The sequence below is a fragment of the Equus quagga genome, chromosome 9 (assembly GCF_021613505.1).
Source record: "Equus quagga isolate Etosha38 chromosome 9, UCLA_HA_Equagga_1.0, whole genome shotgun sequence".
NCBI classification, from domain to species: Eukaryota; Metazoa; Chordata; class Mammalia; order Perissodactyla; family Equidae; genus Equus; species Equus quagga.
The window spans coordinates 108,213,446-108,226,260 of NC_060275.1; the positions used below are offsets into that span (position 1 = coordinate 108,213,446).

Genomic DNA, 12,815 nt, shown 5'->3' on the forward strand with positions numbered 1-12,815 from the left:
AATAAACTAGAGTTCTGTGCTGTGTGTTATGTGTCCTGAGCAGTGGGATGCCTCTGCTGTATTGAAGGAAATCTTAGAGGAAACAGGTATGTTAACCAACATCAAGCACAGAAACAAATGTGAAAATATGGAGAAATACTTGTTAATTTTAAATAAAAGAGATGGAACAAAGACCCATTTATATGGTCAATGACAAAGTTAGAAACTGTATCAGTTAATTTTATTTTTGCAGGAAACTTCAACATAAGTTCTTGGCCTGATTCAGATGGAAGAGTCCTGCTTTCAGCTCTTAATGTACACTTTTCCTGTTACAGTAGATTGCTCTATTGAATTAAAATTCAACATATGTATCAGTCTACTTAGGCAAAGTTATGTTGCAGTAACACACAATCCCCCAAACAACACATAAAACACAAGCTTATCCCTCACTCATCCTATATGTCCATTGCAGACCGTATCCTGAAGGCACAATCTCTATCTGGATACACTGTGATCTTTGTGGCAGAGGGAAAAGAGAACAAGGCAAACCAAATGACGTCTCTTAAAGTTTCCACCTGAAAGCAACACATCGCTTCCACTCACCTTTCATTAGCAGAAGAAATGACGTGGCCACGCCTGACATCAATGAAAGGGGATGTATAGTCCTCCCTCAAGAATGGGCAGCAAATATTTTGAAACAATAATACAATTTACTACAATATTTAAGTTCATATAAAGAAACCTCCTTCCTTAATCTAAATCGACACTCATAATGATCATTTGTATGGGTTAGTCTGGGTCCTTCAAGAAACACACTATGACAGAATTAGATGTGCAAGTGATTTATTGGGGAAAATATCTGTGAGAAAAAACGTGGAAGGAGCTGGAGGAGACTGGGAGAGCTGTCAGAACAGGACACCGGGCTGATGCCTGTGGAGGAGATAGAGGAGAAAAGAAGGCAGAAAGAGTCTTAGACTGCAATGTAGTTCTAAGGAAGTTTTGGCAAGGCTAAGGGGGAGTCCATGAGCCAAAGATATATGTTAGAACAGCCCTGTGTTTCACCCTAGTCTCTCTGACGTGGTCAGTCACTGGCTGGGAGCAGTCATGGGAAGAACAGCCCTGGTGTGAATGCAGTGGTGGATCAGAGCACATCAGTCAATTACACTCCCCCCAGTAAAAGGACTAAGAATTGTATTTTCCTGGCTACCACATTGTGCTTAAAAATTCTACCTTTCAATGATTTTGGCAAGTTCCATTCATTTTTTTTTTTTAATTCATTGACAGAAGGCACTTAATCAGCATCTACTTAATGTGCCAAACCCTGAGCAATAACATCGGGAGCACACAGATTCAGATTTTCAATAGTTTCTGTGTGATATAGAAGTGGTAAAAAAGCAAAAGCAACAACAATAATAAAGCCTATCTATTTATTGATTGCTTACTCTAGGTAAGATATAGTCCGAAGCATTTTGTATGTATTGTCTCATTTACTCATGGTGACAACCTTCAGAGGCATTTTCATTTTCATCCTTATTTTACACATGAGAGAACTGAAGCATTTACATGTCATTTGACAAGAAATATTATTGCAGGATACACAAAAAGTATTGAGGATACAAGTGAAGAATGACTCTTGATCTAGGTCTTTGTATCACTTAGAAACAAGTTTGGTTACAAATAGCAGAGGTATCAAAATAACAGTATAAACTGGATAAGTTGGTTTTTTTTAAAAATCATACAAATAGCCTGCAGGTTAAGTAGGCCATGGCAGACAGGGATCCAAGATCCTTCTAACTTGCTGTACTGCCACCTTTTGAATATGACTTTCCCTTCATGGTCCAAGATGGCTACTTAAGATCCAGCCGTCAGTCAACAGTAAGGAGGAAAGGAAGAAAGAATGGGCAAGTTCCTTCCCCCTTTAATGACATTTTCTAGAAAGCGTATGTGTAATATCTGCTTACCTAACCTCGGGCACAACTTAGTCACTTGGCCATAACCAGCTTCTAGGAAATATTCCTCATTCCAGAAACACAGGTGTCCAGAAAAATATCCTAAAATTTAGAAGTTCTACCACCAAAGAAGGAGAGGGAACAGATATTGGTAAACAACTGGAGATCTCTGACACAATCTGGAGAGAAAAAGCAAGAGCTGGTCAGGTAGAGAAGGGGAATATTGGCTTTCTCAGTTAGCATGTAGAAAGACAGGGACGGAGGGAACAGCTAAACATATTAACGGAGGTGGCTTTAAAGAGAGTCAAGATTGAGAAGGGCACTCATGTTTCATTAAGGAGTTAGAATTGGCTTTTGTAGTTGATGAGAGCTCCTGCTAGATCTTAAGTAGAAAGAAGACTGATCAGATTGGATTTGTATTGGGGGGGAGCTATTGGTAATGGCAGTGGTTATGGTGGCAGCAGTAATGACACAAATAATGAACGTTTACTAGTAGTCTGGTTACTGTTGCTCACTTAACACTTCCAGGTACCTATGACATAGGTAATATTACTGTCAACATTTTTAAGATGAGGAAACAGAGGCTCAAAGCGGTGATTCATCCAAGGTTACCCAATTGCAGGGCAGAGATTTGAACCCAGCAGAAGGCTACTACAGGCAAGAGGGAATGATGGCCCAAACCAGAGTTCTAGTGACTGGAATGAAGGGAAGAAAGAGCAGATTGTAGAACTTTTTAGGAGACTCAGTAGGCCTGGTTATCACCTGAATGTTGGCACACAGGAACGAGGAATCAAGACCAAGTGAGATTTTAAGTTTGAAAAATGGGTTGAATGAAGGTGACGTAAATGGAGAAAGGAAATCCAGAAGGGAAGCAGGCTTGGTGAAGAAAATAATGGATGTGTGATGTCAAAACCAGATCAGCAACTACACTGTTGAGATGGCCAAAAACAGACATGGTCAACGGAAAACAAACTGGTTTTCCTTAGATGAACTCGGTGGGTACTCAAATGAAATTTGCACTCAACAATTGATCCTTACTCTAACTTCAAGGAAACTCCTCTTGGGTTTCTCAAGTATAGTCCTCTTTTCCAGGAATAAGAGGTTCAAGTTTTAGAAACTAGTGACCTGCAGGTAGTTTACTAGCATTTATTGGTTTTCCTTTCTTGCTACTGTCTACCCACTTCAGACAGTAAAGCTGTTGATTCCATCAGATGAAATTGGTCCAAAACAAATGGATTATAATTAAGTTTGAGTGATCAAAATTCTAGCAGTCATCATAACTATAGAAAGGAAAAAAAAATAAGAACACACCCCAATTGAAAGAGTGCCTGCTTCAACTAGTCTGAAAGTAGAATATTAGCTTAGAATTGATGTTAGTACATATTTACTAGCTTTTATTTTCTAAGCTTCTAATATTATGAACCAGTGACTAGAATTTCCTATGGTCCATCTATATATCCCCATAAACTTTCTCTTTTATTTGTTAAAAAGTCAGAACAAAGTACGGGAAGTCTCCAATTTTCACCACAAAGTAATCCTACACACAAGGTCATAATGTAACTTGTCAAAGACTACTGAGGTTAAAATCAAAGACTTGATGTCAAATTAATAAATGATCAACTAAGATCAAGGCAGAACCAAAACTTCTACTTGGAGCCAAGGGATAATAAGAAGTGACAGAGAGAGAGCTCCCACTGTATTTATTTATTTTTCCTTGAAAATGCACATGAGCTACCATTTGAAAATGGTGAAACAAAGAGGTAAAAGTATATGAATTCAAAAAAGAATAAAGAAACTTTGAGAATAGCTGCTCTATGATCCAGGTTTCAGCCTTGGGTTAAAACTGTCCCAGAGTATAAATAGAACATGCACCTAAAATCATCTAACATAATATCTGAATAACTGTGGAAAACTGTAATGATGCCAGAAGAATAAGACAACAAATGGACAAATGCTATGAGCTTCAAAAAATGAGCAAGTGCAGTCTCCAAACTGCAGATATTACTACGGGAGATTAAGGGATGGTGATAAAGTGGCTATAAGTTGAAACAGTAATCATTAATAGCTAGCATGGCTTTACTATGTACAACTAACTCCATTTTATTCTTAGACAAAGTTATTACACAAAAAATATAGTCTGTAAACATAGTGTATAGTATATGTGGGCTACTGAAAAAGTAAATCAGAACTATCATGTAATCAATCTTATGATGAGCAACAATAAAGAACAAAAACAACATAATTTAAGCGGATTTTATCAAGTTGAACGTACCAATTCATGAATCTATGTCAAACTGGGGAGGAGGTATTTCTGGCAGATCTCTCTTTGGACTCAGCTGTGACCTATTCAATAGTTTCATCAGTGACTTACCAAAGGAACAAAAACTCTGTTGAATGAAAGATCAGGATCTCCCAAATACAGGTGGTCCAAAGAGATTATATTAATCCCCAAATTATAATTTAAAACAAAAATTTGTAAAACTTTGCTCAAAGGATCGAAAAACCAGTTCAAAATGCAGGCTTGGGAAGAAATGGTTTAGCAATGGCAAGATACATGAAAATGAGTTGAAATGAACATTAAACTTATATTCTGTGTCATAAAACAAATCTCAACAAATTTTAAATGATTGAAATCAAAGTATATTTTCTAATGACATTGGAATTAAACTAGAAATCAATATCTGAAATAAATCTGGAAAATCCCAATATATTTAGAAATTTAAAAAATTTTGGAAATAACACATGGGAAGTTACAAGTGAAATCAGAAAATATTTACAATTGATGGAAAATGAAAATACATATATCACAACCTGTGGGATGCAGCTAGAGAAGTGAACACCAAATGCTTATATCAGAAAAGATGAAAGCTCTTAAGTAAATCATCTAAGTATCCACCTTAAATGACTAAGAAAAGAAAAGCAAATGAAACCCCAACTAAGCAGAAAGAAAGAAATAATAAAGATAAAAGCTGAAATAAATGCAATTAAAATAGAAAAATAATAGAGAAAAATGACTGAAGCCAAAATCCGGTACCTTTCAAAGACCAAAAAATTTGATAAACCTTCAGCCAGACTGATATACAGAGAAGGAGCAAGGAAGACAGAGGGAGAGAGGTAGGGAGGAATGGAGGGAAAAGCGGAGGGTGAGGAACAGAAGGGGATGGTAGAGGAAGGGGAGGGAGGAGAGAGCAAGGGAGAGGGGAAGAGGGAGGGGAGAATGAAAGAATGATCAATGTCAGGAATGGAAGACGACACATCACTACAGGTCCTACAGATTTGAAAGAATAATAAAATAATATTTTGAAAAGCTTCAGACCAATAATTTTGATAAAATAGATGAAATGGACAAATTCCTTGGGAGACATGAACTACTAAATTTCCATTCAAGAAAAAATAGCCCAAATAGACATTTACCCATTAAACAGAACTCATGTTAAAAGACTCTTCCACAAAGAAAGCTGCAAGTCCAGAATGCTTCACAAATTGTTTACCAAACATTTAAAAAAAGAAATAATATTAGCTCTACACAAGTTCTCCCCGGAAATACACTATAAAAGAATACTTCCCAACACATTAGGAGATCAGCATTACCCTGATATCAAACTCAAACAAAGATATTTCAAGACGAGAAAAACAATAGACCAATATCCCTCATGAATATGAATTAAAAAAATCCTTAATAAAATAACAGCAAATTAAATCCAACAACATGAGCAAGTGGTTTTTCCCCCCAGAAATGGAAACTGGTTCAGCATTCAAAAAATGCTTAATTTAATTCAAAAGACTGAAAAATAAAAACCATATGATCATCTCAATAGATGATCAATAGTTGCAAAAAAAAAAAAAAAGCATTTGACAAAACCCAACATTTGTTCATAATGAAAACTCTCAGCAAACTAGGATTAGAAGGAAACTTCTTCAGGCTGATAAAGGGTGAAAGACTGAGTGCTTTTTTCCCCTAAGATTGGCCAGCATATATGCTGTCACCACTTCTATTTAATATTGTACAGAAGTCCTAGCTAATGCAATAAGACAAGGCAGATACCAAGATAAACACAAATTAGAAAGAAAGAACTAAAATTGCCCTTATTTGCAGATGACATGATCATCTACATAGAAAATTGACAAAAAAGCTACTACAACTGATAAGTGACTTTAGCAAGCTCTCAAGATACAAGTCAGTTAATACACAGCAATTGTATTTCTATATACTAGCAATGAACACTTGTGATTTGAAACCATATCTGTGTCATCCTAAGACCAAAGGATGAAGGGTAGAAAAAATAAATGACTATTTTCTCAATATAAAAGATTGCTTCCTAACAGTCAGACACATAGAAAAATTACAGAGACTGTCTTGTGGTTTCAAGAAAAGTTCCATCCTGGAATGGTGAACTGCTTGAAAGGAATTTGAAGTGAGAGAAGTAAGATTCTCAGTCTTAGACAAGGCCACAATATGTCATAAGAAATGCTGCAAAAATAAAAGAAGAGGGGACCAGAATCATTTAAAAATTGTTATCCATACTCCAAGTTCTACAAAATGTGCATAAATGTACTGTATGCTGAAGATTATGTGAAGGACCTCTATGCACTACCAATTGTACACATATCATCTAATAGCCCAACTCAGCTAGTCATAAATTTGATCTCAAGCTAATGTGTGGGAAGTAATAAACATTAACAATAAATTTGTTTGCCTCCTTATAATTTAGTGGCCATTTGGAGAAATAAGTTGGATGGCTGCACCTCCCTTAGGAAACCTACAACGTAGTTTGAGCAGGCACCTTTTTTGCTCCCAATAAATTTCCCCCCTGCAAGTCCCAGCAACCAAGTCCTTTCCGCTGAACTTTGATCTACTTCCATGATTGATAGTCATGGCAATCATTTTGTTTCTTTGCGAAAAAGTGAAAACTGAGAAAGTAAGACTGAAGGAATAGGAAATTTACTCTACAGAGGAGATGGGATGAGAAGAATCAAAATGTTTCTATCAGAGCCTGGCCTAGGACTGAGAATCCCTGCCTAGAGGACACTCCTGTCAATGGACATGTGGCTCATTTCTCAGGAAGTTACAGCAGAGAGAACAAAGCGGATAACCAGATCTCTTCATTTTACAAACAACAGGATGTTTGGTGAAACTGTGATGATAGTACTAAATTCACTATGAAGCATTTTTCGCAGTCATTTGGATTATAAAGGCAATGTGTCAAATGCAAAGTGCATAGAAAAATCTAAAATTTATAGTTTCTCCTTCCCACATCCAACATCTCCTCCACAATATAAGTACTATTAACATTTGGTGTCTATCATCTATAATTTAACTTTGCTTATAAAATATATCACATATGTAATCTTTTATATTGAGATAACATTGTAATTTGATGTTTTCACTTAATAATATATCAAGAATATTCTTCCAAGCTGATTCAGATAGACTCACTTTAACAGCATTGTAGAATTTCAGATTATGGATATAACCCTCCTTATACTATTGTTCTCTTTCTGATGGTCATTTCAGTAATTTCCAGCTGTTGCCTATTCCAAAGAAAGGTGTCATAAACATCTTTGTTTGCATTTATGTATGCTTATATATCTTAAAAACCATATGCATTTTTTTGTTTTTGGATAAATCTCTGTGAATGAAACTGATAGATCAATGTGTGTCCACATATTAACTGTATGAAGTATTTCTAGGTCACAAGGCCTGTATATTCCCATCAATAGTGTATAAGAGTAGTTATTTTCCTACATTCTTACAAGCCCTGAATTCTAACCATATTTTTGGTTTTACCAAATTCGATGGTTGAAACTTGTGATTTCACTATTGTTTCCCTAATTATCTAGGAGGTCATGTAGCTTTTTATTTGCATTTTTTTCCCCTCAGCGGCTTGCCTATTTACATTATTTGCATATTTTTTCCTCTTTAGTTGTTTTGACTGTTACTGGGATTGTAATTATCTCCTCCCAGTCTATCATTTGTCCTTTCATCTTTTATGGGGGTGACTCAGTCAGAATTCTTAGTTGCAAACACAACCAACTTCCACTAGTTTAAAAAGAAAAGGAATTTATTAAAGGGTGTTAGATAGATCACAGACGTTCCAAGGAGAAACAAATAGATGATCTTTGAGTCTACAAAGCTAGGAAAAGTGTCCAAATTAAGCCGCTGAATTGTTCCACGGGACCCTCTGCTCTCTCCCAACACGCATTGTGCAGGATGTCACTGCCATTGCTTATTCCAATAGCTGGATGCTTCTCTGTTGTTCCCAAGATAATTAATTCCATGAGGCACCTCCTTCTTCACATAAAGCTTTTCAGTATAAGAATTTGGAATGGGTGCATCTTAATCACGAGGCCAAAGTCTCAACACTAGCTGCAAGAGAACCTGGGAAAGTAGATTTCTGGCTTCCATCTTAGGAAGGCGGAATTTATAAAGGGGACAACTACCCAAACATCTGAATGACATTCAAAAGTTGTTGACCAGCCAGTAAACATTTAAAATGTCCATTACATGGAGTCTTTGCCTCACACATGTTTTTAAATTTCACAGAAACAAGCATGTCATTTTTTTCTTTATATTTTTATGGCTTGGTCTTGCTTAAAAAAACCATCACCACATGGTGATTGCACAAATATTCTCTTGTAGTGTCTTCCAGGACTGTTGAGGTCTTATTTTTTAGCATTCAGATTTTTCATTCATCTGTAACTTGTTATATAATGAAGTATGAATAAAATTTTAACCTCTTCCAAATGTACAGCCCGGTTTTTCAATTTCATTAATTGAATAACACATAATTTATTCACTGACTTATACAGCCTTCTTTAATTATATATTATGATATCTTTTGTTCTATAGAATTGCTTTTTATTGCAGGCCACTATTAGACTGTTTCGTTAAAGTAGCTTTATAATAGGTTTTCATATCTACTAGGGCAAGCGTTTTGCTGTGCTCCATTTCAAAATTTTCTTGGCAATTTTCATGTTTATTCTTCCACATACAGTTTAGAATCACCTATGTGTTCCAAAAGAGGGGAAAAAATGAATTCTGATTGGAACTGCATTAAGTTTATACATTAATTTCAAGAGGACTGACATTTTAATGATATTAAGTATTCCTATCCAGAACATGATCTGTCTTTCCATTTATTTGGATTTTGTTTTATATCCTTCAATATAATTTTATAGTTCTCTTCATAGACTCTTTCTCATTAAATTCATGCCTAGGTATTTCATGGCTTTTTTCCCACATTATTATGAATGGGATCTTTCTCATTTCCATTTTTATAATGTCAACTTAGCCTATTTTTCTAACTGCGTCTGATTCTACAATATATAAAAGGTATAGTTTACCCTTCAAGTAAGTAATTCCCAGAGTACTCTAAATTAATAATTTAATCTTTTTATATAAAAATTGATTGTCTCATTCATTAGATTTATTATTTTTTTCAAATTGATACATCTACTAGATATTCATTGTCTAGGGTTTGTAGTTTCCACTTGTTTTTACCATAACAACTACGTGTTTGCGTATGTGCATCTTTACTGTTGACAAGACAATGTTGCAGCGTGACATGTTCATAAATTACTGACTCACATGAACCTATACATTCACAACTCAAAGTTTATTTCTAACTAGACCTCAAAGTTGAAGTCTCTAGCTAACACTGTGAAATAATCTCTACATATAGAACCTAGAGTTCCAGTTTCTACTTCAAACCAAAAGGTAAATTTCAAAATGATCATAAACTCAGGGTTCGATACATAAATGAAGGGTTTTTTCCCTGTAAAATGCTCACAGTATTTTAAACAAAATAAGGACTACAAACACGCTTGCACACAAAAATAATTCTGATCTCACGTACAAAATGATCAAGGTTGGGAGCACCAACAGTGCTCTGGTGAGAGAAAGTGTTTTGTAAAGAGTAGAGGGTTCCAGATACAGTAATAGTACTGCTGGCTGCAGCAACAACCTGGGTCAAATGAACCTAGTTTTGGTCAAGGCCCTGTGAGATGCCAGGTTTTATAAGTCCCTTACCTTCTCAGTATGCAGTTTCTGCATCTATAAAATGAGTGAGTTAGTCTAATGGGCACTTAGGCTTCTCTCAGTTTTCACGTTCCAAGACTCCAAATTTTGAAAGTGGACTCCGTCACTCCCCCAAGACCATGGGAAATGTTGACATGTCTGAATCCATGGAAACAGAACTATTTCAGGCACATAGAAACCACAACTTTCAGGCAAACTGATCAACCTTTTTTTTGTTGTTTCTAAAGACACTTTACCATAGCCTGGATCACGGCTGATTACGCCACTACACATATGGAAGTGCTGATTAATTTAGTCAGAAGTTATATTTCTATATCAATTCTGCTACTACAGAAAGAGATATAGCTTTTGCTTATTTCCACGCCTTGGACTGGTTGACACAGGATGTTCAAATGTAACTTGGACTAAAATGTGTGCTGACATCAGTAACCATCTTTATACAGCCACACCAGGAACCACGGGTGTTTCTGAAGCCAGGCCCTCTACACATGCCATGGCAAATTAACCATATCCCAGTTTACAGTAAAATCCATTTGAGCCACATTCTGAGACATTTTCTAGCATGTTCCTAGTATGTAAACATAAAAAATAAATATACACAATTTTCAACATGTAGTTTATATTCTAAAGACTTATAATTACAGAACCCACATGTGTATATCCAAATAAAGTAAGGCTTATGGCAGAATCCTATTACATAATTTTTTAAAATCTAAAATGAAATTTTAAGCCCTTCTCTTCCAAAATTTATCCAATATACACAGAGAAAAACCACAAAAAATGTTGGACAATATCTCTCATAGTTCAGTGTTTCACGGGACCAAAGTGGGCGCCTGTTTTTCTACTCAGGAAGTTTCTCTGTTTCAGAGATTAATGCTTTAGGGAATTGTTAGAGGTTTTGAATCCCTTAAATACACTTGAACCCTTCAGGTATTAAATTCAAGACAAAAATGAGCCATAAGTAATAGATATCAAGAATATTAAAATAGAGAGTTGGTTACCAGTATGAATCAGGCGCTCAAACTATGCGAAAGACAGTCTATGGCTGGTGGTAACCAGATTACTAAAAACGGTTTGGGGGTATGTTATTGTTTTATGAACTTTCTTAGTACATAGAATTAAGAGGCAGATCATCCTCTTTTAATCTCATCTTTCCACAAATGGATTCTCAGGCTCCTTTCTCAATGTTGTAAATGAGCCTAATTAAAGACCCTACACCATTTACACATCAAGGTAACCATCTGTGAATTGCCATTTTCATCTGGCTTGATTTACAGAACAAGTCAGCAATATTCCAAGGAGTTACAGACCCTTGCCCTGAAGTAAAAATAAAGAATCCTTGCTCTAAGAAATAATTGGTTCCACTGTCCATGGGAATGAAAGACAGTTTGCTTAAGTCTAATTAGATCACCGTTTGGTGTACTTGACTCAAGAGAAGTAAAATGGACATTCGCATGACCATAAACCTTATCTCCATGTGTTGATAGGTTCACTGATGCTAAATGATGTTTATTGGTTCTCCAAGTTTGCGTCAGTCATTCATGTTTTCAGTCAACGGGCAAGTTTCTGTAAATAAATACCACACTGAGGAAAAGTGAAATTAGTTTGGTCATGCAAAGTCAGGAAAACTGAAGGAACATGTCATTTCTAGTAACTTCTATGCAGAACTTCCTAGGGGGGAATGACAATATCCCTGTAGATAAATGCAGTGAGGAAAAAGGGATAAAACAAGTCTCTTTTATTCCATTAACATTTTCCATTGAAGGTGACATTTTTAGGAAGTCACCAACAATGGCTTCATCTTTCTTCTTGCTCTTTTTATTGGCCAATGGCTTTTACAGCATATCCTCTTTAATTTTAATTTTGTTCCTCAAGAGCTTAAGTAGTCTTACAACACATTTTTCTAGATGGATGAAAGGCAAAGTTACTTGGTAACTTTTGATAACCTTGCCACCAGAAATATAGTTCCTATTGGAGAAATCAGGCCCATAGGTCAAAAGGCTTTTATTTCATTGAAGTATAATCAACATATAATATCCTACTAGTTTCAGGTGTAGCCATCGTGATTCAATATTTATATACATTATGAAATGATCACTATGATGAGTCTAGTTACTATCTATCACCAAAGTTACTACAATATTATTGACTATATCCTCTTTGCTGCACATTATATCCTCATGACTTATTTATTTTATAACTGGAAGTTTGTACCTCTTACTCTTTTTTACCTATTTTGCCCGCCCCACAACCCCTACTCCCACTTCTGGTAAGCACCAGTTTGTCTCCTGTATCCATGAGTCTGTTTCTGCTCTGTTTTGCTTGTTCATTTGTTTCGTTTTTTAGATTCCACATATAAGTGAAATCATACGTTATTCGTCTTTCTCTGTCCACTATTTCACTTAGCGTAATACCCTCTAGGTCCATCCATGTTGTTGTGAATGGCAGGATATTATTCTTTTTTATGGCTGAGTAACAAATATACACATACATATCACATCTTCTTTATCCATCCACCTATTGATGTACACTTAGGTTGTTTAATATCTTGGCGATTGTTAATAATGCTACAACCAACATGGGGTCTATCTCTTCAAATTAGCGTTTTCCTTCTCTTCAGATAAATACCCAGAAGTGGAGTTGCTGGATTGTACAGTAGTTCTATTTTTAATTTGTTGAAGAACCTCCATGCTGTTTTCCATAGTGGCTGCACCAATCTACATTCCCACCAACAGTGTATGAGCATTCCCTTTACTCCACATCCTTGTCAACACGTTATTTTTCGTCTTTTTGATAATAGTCATTCTGACAGGTTTGAGGTGGTATTTCATTGCGGTTTTGATTTGCAT

The 12,815-nt window shown here is 35.8% G+C and overlaps 1 protein-coding gene across 1 annotated transcript in view; it reads right to left on the reverse strand.

Moving 5' to 3' along the window:
- Window positions 1-12,815, reverse strand: part of FBXL7 (F-box and leucine rich repeat protein 7) — a 378,975-nt gene that overhangs the window by 235,824 nt on the left and 130,336 nt on the right. The gene's annotated exons all lie outside the window — the stretch shown is intronic.